Source organism: Ochotona princeps, chromosome 13, assembly GCF_030435755.1.
Source record: "Ochotona princeps isolate mOchPri1 chromosome 13, mOchPri1.hap1, whole genome shotgun sequence".
Taxonomy (NCBI): domain Eukaryota; kingdom Metazoa; phylum Chordata; class Mammalia; order Lagomorpha; family Ochotonidae; genus Ochotona; species Ochotona princeps.
The window spans coordinates 1,302,799-1,313,675 of NC_080844.1; the positions used below are offsets into that span (position 1 = coordinate 1,302,799).

The 10,877-nt window shown below is 43.4% G+C and overlaps 1 pseudogene; it reads left to right on the plus strand.

Annotated features, from left to right (window-relative positions):
* Positions 1–4,078: 4,078 nt before the first annotated feature.
* Positions 4,079–8,566, plus strand: LOC131481732 (vomeronasal type-2 receptor 116-like; annotated as a pseudogene).
* The last annotated feature ends 2,311 nt before the right edge of the window (positions 8,567–10,877 follow it).

A 10,877-nucleotide genomic window follows, 5' to 3' on the forward strand; every position in this document is an offset into this window, starting at 1 on the left:
CATGTTTTGTGAGTTTATGTTTAAATGTTGACCAGTAGAAGGAGCTGGGACTAATGGTGATGACTTGAACAATGCTCAGGAGACAGGTGGTGGAGATGGAGAGACCCATAGACACTCTACTCACATAGAGCATAAGTTTACAATTTAATTCATTTGGAAATCCCAGGGATTGGAATATGTCTGCAGATGAAATATCTAGAGTGGTAAGTAGCATCACTATATGGACAAAAGCCAGCTGACAAGTGATCATGTCAGTTGGTCTAGGCCTACGAATTTGATGGATTGTGAAGATGTGGAAGAGAAGAAGGGAGGTATTGGCTAAGATGCCAATGCCAGCTTGGAAAAAATACACATGTTTCAGTGATAACATTACTGGATATTTTTTTCATGTCAGCATATTTGAAGATATATCAACTACCTATAAGGCAAAACACAGTCCTCATATCACCATAAATCTTTCTGTTTATATGAAACTCATGCAAAATCATCCTTTTTATTTTGCCCACTACTTTAATAAACTCTGAATGTTTACTAAAATTATTGATAGTAAAACGTCTGCATTGCTTATTCTATAACATACGAAAATTTGTCAGTATATGTCATTTTTCAAGCTTTTAAAGAATTCTCTGTTTAGGTAATTCAAAATAATTCTTCAATAAAACACTGCAATTTTAATTTGATTTCCCAAATATTTTGAAATTGTTTCTCTGTAAATACACACATGCATGCATATATATAGCAAATATGCATGCATGTATACATTTCTGCTTTATACATTTGTGTATATAATGCAATATATGCATATATAAATACATGTGTATATTCATCATATATATATATATTTGTTGTTCTGCAGCGATGGACTTGGTACACAGAGCCTGACAATGACACACATGGACTACTGACTGATGGTCAATAGGAAAATTTATTAACAGCATCAGACTGTTAAAAGAAGGTTGTCCCTTAGCCATCCAAGGCCAGGGCTTGAGCCATTTGCATTTCAACAGTAAGGTCTCCCAATACTCTAACACATCCATTATCTGAACCTGTGAATTAAGTGATTTCCAGTTCATTCATCTCCATATAAACTGTTCCTGGGCCTTGTAGAGGAACTGCTGCTAGCCTCTCTCTCTCATGCTTTCTCTCTGTATATATATATATATATACACACACACATACATGTACAATAACTTAAATTCAGAAATAGACCACAGAAACAGAAAACCTGTTCACAACCACATGACATGCCATGTGGTATTGTAGGAATCAATGCATTGTTGATTAAATGGTTGCTGAACATTCTCCAGAGCTTAATCTAGTGAAGCAAAAAGAATTGTGTATCACCTTTGAACTCACTAAATGATTGACTATTTCCACATCTGAATGATCCTGATCAACTCATTTAGTAACACACTTAAGGAAGAAATAATCTATTACAATAATTATAAGTAAATATGTAACAGTATTAGAATATTCATATATTATCAGTCATTTAGTAAAGCAAATTAATGACAAAATGGTGACCAGATAAGAATATCAACATTTTCTTGGTCCACCACAGCAATTTTTGCTTGATGCTCTCATAAGATTTATCATATTTATAGGGAGAAGCATTTGAAGACGTATGACAACATTTACAACACTAAAACGCAACAAGAACTTTTGATGAGGAAATATGTGTGAGTAGGTTGATAGTGCTGATTAAAAAAATTGAGTCAGCTGGCAGAATCAACCAATAAAAATTATTTCCACTATAATAGGTTCACCTCGAGCACATTTTTCTTAATAAAATGGACAAATTTTAGAAGAATAAAGAGAATGGGGATCTAACAGCATTGATTATCTGCAATGCATCAACTATTCTTTGAAATGTTGCATAATGCAGAAAAATGAAAAATGCAGCATGAATCATGAGAATATCCAAATTGTGCAAATTGTGTTCACAGACCCATTGAGAGAAAGAAAACAAAAACAGAGGTAGCAAAAATTTAGTGTAAAGTAGGAGACAAAAAATGCAGCAAGATGAGTTAATAGGAAATCATAATTTGTGAATCTTCAAACAAAGAAAGTGCTGCATAGAATTGAATTGGTAATACCAACAGAATGCTGTAGATACAAGAAAGAGAAGTGAAAGTGCACTTTTAAGGTTTCACACATGCCAACCTATAAACCACTAAAACAGGAGAAGGCTATAGCCAGAGCTACCCATCAAGTACTGAGTTTAGAAAAAGGTAAAAATTGTGCCATCTGCTCCAAATTCCCTGTTTAAGAACACTGAGTAGAAGTTAAATGAACTTTGCCATTGTTATACAATATCACCAAAATGTACTGAGTCATTTCAGGTGTGTTATACCTAATTAGAGAAGCTTGAAGTCAATGAAGAAGTTAAATTTAAAAATGCTGCAATAAATGATAGCATGTGCAATTGCAATTCAAGTCAGCAGAAATATAGAATGATAATCATGCAAACCTATACACTCTTGTGCTTCTGTAACTCATGACATTACAGAATTCATTAATCTAAGATTCATATCCTGAGTGGAAAATTTTCTTAACGCTACACTGAAAGATAGACTGCTTCATCCTAGAAGCCACAGACACTCACCCAGTTAAGCCTCTGATGGGACTCCATAGTGAAATAAATCCTCAACATGTGTTTATAGTGAGGAGAGGGTCCCAGCTCATCTCCTTACAGGCCAATTATTCCCACTTCACTTGTAGAAGCAGTACAATTTGGCCTGTCATCTTTAGAAGAATATCCACTTGAGGGAAAAGGTGAACTTTCCTGGTCTCTGGGAGACATCAGTGGAAAGCATGTGGGTGCCACTCTTCTCACCTGTGGACTCATTTCTCTGAGGCAGGCCTGCCTGGACAGGTTGTCTGTTCTCAGGCCTTGTTAACTGATGAGAGGAAAACAATAAGCTTTACTTCATGACAAGTTCAGGCCACAGCTGGTATCTCAAGAAAGTCCCACTATCCAGGGGACTCATGATAACATCCCACCTGATTCTCCTTTGTGGATCTCAGGGAAAAAAATAAGTGTCTGTAATTCAGGAAATAGTCCTCTCTCGCACTACTCCATAAGAAGAGAGATTTTTATTCAATAAGAAACATCCCTGTCCCAGTGCATCTGCATCAGTAGCAGAATGCAGGCTGCATTTCCTCCTCTCCATGGCAATGCAGTTCCCTGGAACAGAAAGGGTAGATTCCATGTCAACAGCACAAAAGACAAAGTTCAAATGGCTTATTAAAGATGCCACATCCACTCTCCTGTCTTGTGCCACATCACCCTCACCTTCCCTGCAAGTTTCACCAAGAGTCACTTTCTTTTACACACTCCGAAGTAAAGAATTAGCCTACCAGCTATACCAAGCAGCCACCTCACTTCTAATCTGTCTATCAGAAGGCCTCAAAGGACACTTCTCCGGCCCTCGCATTGGTCTCCCTGATGCTGCACTTTGGCTGGACGTGGGTGGGACTGGCAGTCCCGGATCACCAGAAGGGTGTGGTGTTTCTGTCCCATTTGAGAGCAGAGATGCAGGAGCATGGGCTTTGCCTAGCCTTTGTGGAGCTGATCCCAGTGAACAACTGCTTTGTTCCCTCAGTAGATTTAAAACAGCCAACCCGCATCATGATGTCCTCAGCCAATGTGGTTGTTCTGTTCAGTGACAAGGCATTATTTACTAAGCTAATCTTGGTGCTGACAAGGTCCCTGATAATATGGAAGGTCTGAGTCACCACCTCCCACTTGGACATTGCCACCAGTGAGCAACGTTTCCTGTTGCATTCCTTCCATGGCACCCTCATCTTTTCTAAGCACCGCAGCAAGATTCCGAGATTCCAACACTTTTTGCAAACAGCAACCCCTGCCAAGTATCCAGAAAACATTTACCTCGCCCTGTTCTGGTCTCTGGACTTTCACTGCTCCGTTTCCAATGCTGACTGCAGGAAGCTGCAATGCTGTCCCCCAAATGCCTCCCTGAAGTGGCTGTCCTGGCAAGATTTTGACATGACAATGAGTGAAAGGAGCTGCCACATACACAATGCTGTGCATGCTCTGGCCCACTCTTTACACAAAATGCATCAACAGGCATCAGACATGCAACCATCAGGACCTGGAGATAAAAGCATGATTCTCCACTGGCAGGTATGCTATGTTCCTGGCCTGACAGGTGCTCCAGCTAACGTGTTTCAACGTGATGGTCCTGCAGGTGGGAGAATATCCTCGCTGAGGACAATAATAAAAATGTACAAGGAATCTTGCAGGTATACACTGTCTTGGAGGTGTAAGAACAGATGGGCAGGGGATTCTATCATCAGCCATGTATCATGGACCAAGAAGAACACACTGGATCACTACCAGGGTTGTGGTCCAAACAACTCAGATTCCAGGGCAATAATGTTGACATAGCAGATGCATGGGTTCCATCACGAGATGCTCAAACTCTGCTGTTGGGGATTGAGCTCTGTCCGTGTCCAGTGGAACTCAGGACTCTAGTGCCCAGTGGGCATGAATGCTCTCTTATCATCTGTTCACACCGGGTAGTGGGTCACTTCTTTCTGCTGACCATGACTACACACAAGTACATTGAGCAAATAGGACAAGTTGGAGAATCAGGCTTCAAAAATGAGAAGCTTTGAAACCTCACGCCTGCTGCTGTGTGATGGGCCATGTCTTTGTCATCTTCTCTTTGTTTAACTGGGGACTAAAAGTCATTGAACAGAATTCTCTGTGTTCTTTCCTTTGTGTGATGCAGTTCATGGGGAGGCAGTGGTCACAGACAGAGACTTTGTTACACTTGGTCCTTGAGTCATCTCATCTGGTCCTCTTTCTCATAGAATGATGTGACTCTTTCAGGAGATGCACTCCATTCTCGAGAGCCTCCAGTTTACAAATCCAGCTGGCAGCCCTGTGAACTGGGATGAGAAAAGAAAGCTGGCTGCAGCATATGACATTCTCAACTTCTGGAAATTTCCCCAAGGACTTGGCCATACCGTGAAAGTGGGACACTTCTCCTCCTATAATCCACCAGGCCAACAGTTGTCTCTCTCTGATGAGAGATAGAGTGGGCCATGGGAATCACACAGGTGAGTTCAACATGCCGTTCCATCTGCAAACTCTGAAACCCTCAGGATGCGAATCTGTGCCCCCTGACCTCAGAATTACGTTGTGCGACCTTAAACCACTCCCTCTTGCACTTCAGTGTTTTCTCATGTTCTTTTCCGCTGAAGATTGGAGACTATGCACAACTGTTCCCTGTATGTTTTGAATATATTTCCTTGCCTCCAAACATGTGCAACATGCTGTACACTTAGTGTAGTGGAAATCAGGTATTCACCATTGGAGTTTCATGGTCTCCCAAACTCTAAATCATTACCTGGGAAGACTGTTTTCCTGACCAGCTTCACCCGTGACCAACAGATGCGTCATTTTCCTTAGACCCCACAATCCATGTGCAGCTCCAGCTGTGGCCATGGGTTCTAGAGGACCACCTGGGAGGGAGAGCCCACCTGCTGTTTTGACTGCACCCTCTGTCCATAGAGCAAGATTGTCAAAGAGACTGGCAAATGCACATCCTCCTCTCGAAGAAATTCCACACCTCTCTTTGACTTTCTTTCAGTGCTTTCAAAGAATGACCAATATGTGGGCTAAGCCTTGGGAGAGAATTCTGCCTACCTTCAGAAAACAATTGCTTTTCACACACAGCATTCATCCCTCTACTCAAGGAGCTCTCCCTGTTGCATTGTGTTTGCTGTGTTATCAGAAACGCAAACAGGAGATTGAATGACACAGGAAGAATGATGCAGGTGGCATGCAGGCTGAAATGTGGCAGAAAACATGAACAGAACAAAGTGTATGGAAGGGATAGAATGACCACTAAACTGTACTAAGTGTACATAACAATGCAGATCAGTGATAGAGCACTCAGCTAAGACCCTAGAGAGAGGATGAGAAATAGAAGGAAAGTGAAGAAAATCTAAGACAGAGCCTAATCTATACCAAATTAGGAACCACAGAGATGATGGCTCTGTAGGAAGTGATGAGGTTACTGATTATGTCTGTCTGGGTTGCATGTGTGTATGCAAGTTCATGAGTTGTACATATGCGTGTGTGTGTGTGTGTGTCTGTGGGCAGGTGCAGTGTCCCAATGCATTGGGCCATCTTCGACTGCTTTCCCAGGCCACAAGCAGGGAGCTGGATGGGAAGTGGAGCTGCCAGGATTAGAACCGGCGCCCATATGGGATCCTAGGGCTTTTAAGGCGAGGACTTTAGCCGCTAAGCCACGCTGCCGGGCCCAACTCAAGTGGTTTTAATAGTTCTCCAGTTATGAATTGCTGCCAGTTTCACTCGATGAGGTCGTCCACTGATTGATATGGACCATCATAAAGTCTCCGTTTGCCACATATTTGGCTGCCAACATACAGCTGAGTTGAATGATTGACCTGTTCTGTCTTCTTTCTTTTCTTGGTTAGGGTTCTGAGTCCAGCAGTTCGATTGGGGAGATCTCCAAAGAAACTTTGAGGTATTCCCAGACCAAGGGACAGTTTTCAATTCTAAGTGAAGGTCATTTGCAGGATGTCGGTGGAAATGTGGATGTCTATGATTATAGTTACAAATCAAGCTGATGTAAAAATGGTGCGTATTGCCTCTGCATCAAAAATTTTCAGAGGAGGCTGGAGGGTTTGGGAAGGGGTGGGGAGAATCCAAGTATCTATAAAACTGTGTCACATAATGCAATGTAATTAATAAATTTAAAATAAAATAAAAAAAACAGAAACAAACAGGAAAACACAATGGCAATTCATTAAAAAGAAGTGCCTATAGTGGTATCATTTTGAAGTGAAATTATAGTGAGACAGCATTACTCAGGCTAAACCACGTGTTAGTAACTGTATTTCACCATCTGTATTCAGTAGTGCTGCATACAAGATTGAATGACAAAAAAGGATCATTTCTATTACCAGTTCAGGGGCATCGGAAAGGAAAGCTATCAAGGCGTACATGTATAATCTTGAAGGATGAAATGCCCCCAAATCATACTGATTACTCTTTGAAAACCATGTGCCATGTAGTAACTTGATAGAGCAATAATACGCTTGCTCTGCCTCCCACTCATATCAGCATTTCTTCCTATGCTTGTTACAAAAGCAAGTTAGGTACTTTCAACAACTGACATTGAGCACCCACCTTGCACCAGCCCATCATGTTAGCATGTGGACCAAGTGTGGTTGGTAGAGTAAATTGTGAGAGAAGTGAGGGAAATATATGTTACAATAAGGCAGGAGGAGACTGCCTGCTCATGCCACACATGAGGATGCCACACGAGTGTACCATGTGTAAGAACACGGGACCCTTGAGCTCCAGGAATCCCTTTCAAATTTAAAGAAACCATGAAGAAATAATTTAAAATTTTAATAATGAAAAATTCTAGGGAATTCTTTGTATAGCAGAACGAACTGAATCAGCAGACCTCACGGCATTGTGAGAATACACAGTGTTTTCATCAGCACAGAGGATACCAAGTAGGGTGAAGGAATGAGTGATTCCTAAACAATGGGTAAGTTGGATGTTATTAATTGCCACTCCTTCCTAATCCTTCATGGTAATGCTCTGTCTCCAACAACAACAACTAGGGACCATTCACCCAAATGGGATCAGAGAGGGGCCTGTGATTTAGAGACCTGGATGTGGGATGATGGCATCTTCTCTCCTTCCTGACCAGATATGGACCAGTGTGTGATAAGTCCTGATCACCAGTATGCCAACGCAGAACATGACCGATACCTGGACAAGCAAGTGACCTTCCAGGACTTTCATGATTCCCTGGGGATGGCCCCGGCATGCATGGCTCTGTCCCTATCTGTGGTGGTAGCTGCCATCTTGGGGATCTTTGCGAAGCACCAAGACACTCCCATCGTCAAGGCAAAAAACACAACCTCAGCTACATCCTGCTCATCTCACTCCTCTGCTTCCTCTGCTCCTTCCTCTTCATTGGGCATCCCAACACAGCTACCTGCCTCCCAAGACAAATCACATTTGCCCTTAGGTTCACACTGGCTGTTTCTGCTGTGCTGGCCAAAACCATCACTGTGGTTCTGGCCTTCAAGGTCATGCTGCCTGGAAGGACCATGAGGAGATTGCTGGTTTCAGGAGCCCCTAACACTGTCATTCCCATCTGCTTCCTCATCCAACTGACTTTCTGTGGCATCTGGCTGGGACACAGATACACACTCTGAGCATGGACACATCATCCTCTTGTGCAACGAGGGCTCCATCACTGCCTTCTACTGTGTGTTGGGATTCCTGTGCTCATTGGCCCTGGGGACCTTCACTGTGGATTTCCTTGCCAGGAACATGCCTGACACGTTCAATGAAGCCACATTCCTGACGTTCAGCATGCTGGTGTTCTGCAGTGTGTGGGTGGCCTTCCTGCCTGTGTACCACAGCACCAAGGGGAAGGTCATGGTGGCAGTGGGGGTGTTCTCCATCATGGTCTCCAGTGCTGGTCTCCTGGGCTGCATCTTTGCCCCCAAGTACTACATCATTCACATAAACCTGAAATGAATTCTTTTAACGTTTTTAAAAATACCAGAGTTTCTAAGAGAAACAAGAAGATTGTCTGATTTTCTCTCAAGACTCCATCACCCTGATTGGGCCTCTGGTGTTTGACAGTCCCTGAGCCTGACGTGCCCTGACAGCCACCTGCTCTGAACAGGCACTCACTGGAGGAACAAATTCAGCACCTGAGGAAGCCCAGGCACAGGAGCTGTCTTGCATTGGCACATGCCAACGTATTCAACTCATTTCCATATTTTATGTAGCACTGCTTATGTTTATAGTTCCCAAGGATTTATTATTACTATTATCATATTATTATCATTTTGTGGCACAGTTACATAGGCCCTGGGAGTACCCCTCCCTGTTTTCTAGTACACCCCCACCCACACACACATTTAATTCTCCGATATCATTACAACAGCATAGTTCTGCACAAACCGTCATAAGTCCATCATTGCAGGCATGGAAAATGGCAGAGTCCAGCATCCCATTGTCAAGACACATCAAACAGTTTCACTAGGCATCCATCTTTGATCCAGAAGTAGAGATGCACACTGCACCAGATCCTCACAACCGGACATGTCAGTCTCCACTATACAGTCACTATAAATCCCCCCAAGTGAAAAAGACACAAGACAAAACCAACAACAAGAAGAAAAACAAATTTACAATGCCATGCAGTTAAATAACATGCTACTGGATATGTTAGTCTCCATTACACAGTTACTATACATCCCCTTTACTCAAAATCCAGGCCCAGTGTGGTGGCCTAGCAGATAAATTCCTCACACTTAATGTGCCAGGATCCCATGTGGGCAATGGTTCTAGTCCTGGCATCTCCTTTTCCAATCCATCTCCCTGCTTGTGGCCTGGGAAAGCAGTCAAAGATGGCCCAAAGCCTTGGGACCCTGCACCCATGTGGGAGACCTGGAGGAATTTCCTGGATCCTGGCTTTGGATTGGCACAGCACCAGCTGTTGTGGTCACTTGGGCAGTGAATCATCAGATGGAAGATCTTCCTCTCTGTCTCTCCTCCTCTCTCTATATATCTGACTTTGTAATAAAAAATAAATAAATCTTTAAAAAAAACAATTAAGGATCTTCTCCTTAAGTTCGATTGACAAGAACTTGATTATCATGTGTCCTGGTGAAGATTGCTTTTGGTCAACCCTGTTGGGAGTTCTGTGCCCCTTCTGGATGTTGTTTCCCATTTCTGTCTCCAGATTAGGGAAGCTTTCCTTTATTATTTCATTAAATGCAATTGTGTTGTTTAAATTTATTTAGGCAATCTTTACATTGTTGATTAGGGTAAAAAGTTACAAGAGCTAAAGAGAATATTCAGGAGAAGCCCCACCATTCTCCCACCCACCCCCCAGGTACCGGATGTAGGGCATATTCTGAGATCCTTGCTCAAGTGCTCCCGGTAGTTCACCAGTTATGCATCGCTGCCCATGGCCACTCCAGGCACAATGAGGCTGTTGAAGAATCTATGACTGACATAGTCCAACATAGAGTCTCCCTTTGTCCAGTGTTTCTCTGCCAACATATAGCTGAGGTGGTTGATTGACCTGTTCTATTTTCTGTCTTTTCTTGGTTAAGGTTCTGAGTCTGCCGTTTCAATTGAGGGGATCTCCAAAGAAACATTGAGGTGTTCCCAGACCAAATCCCTATATGTACTAGCCAGTACAGGACCTGGCACAGTCCATCTCCCCGGTCAGCTGGTGGTTACAATTGCTGGGTTGGTTCCGTCTTCAGCCCCGACATCCACTGGAACCAATGGGTGTTGCAGTCCAGCCTGGTTCTGCCCATCACATACTCAGCCATCACACAAACCAGTGGGAGCCATAACCCAGTCAGGGCAACCCCCAATAACCCCCACCAGGCCCGCCCCTACCCTGGTTTGCCAGTATGTGTAGCAGACCAGTTCAGTCTGCCCCATATCCCACTTGGCTCTCGTAAATGTCAAAGGGTATTAGAGCCTAGTTCCTTCCAACCAGCTCAACTATCCAGCCCTCATGGATGTTGTCGAGTGCCTCTGTCTGGCCACCCCAGCCCCCTGTCCCAGTTATTTTGAACCCTCCAATGGGAATGGTAACCCAAGAGGGAGGAGCTCACTATTTCCCTCCCAGGTCTCTCTCACTCCCAGATTATGCTCTCTCTAGGTGGCCCTGTGGTTGGGCTTGACCTTATTAGCCCCCAGTGCCAGCTTCTGCTATGGTTAAGCCCCAAAAGCCCTCCACCCCCTCTAGTTTTATTAGCACCAGTAGGAGTAGTCCACCCATTCTGGCTCTTCCCTAATCTGGTCCACTTGAGGCTCT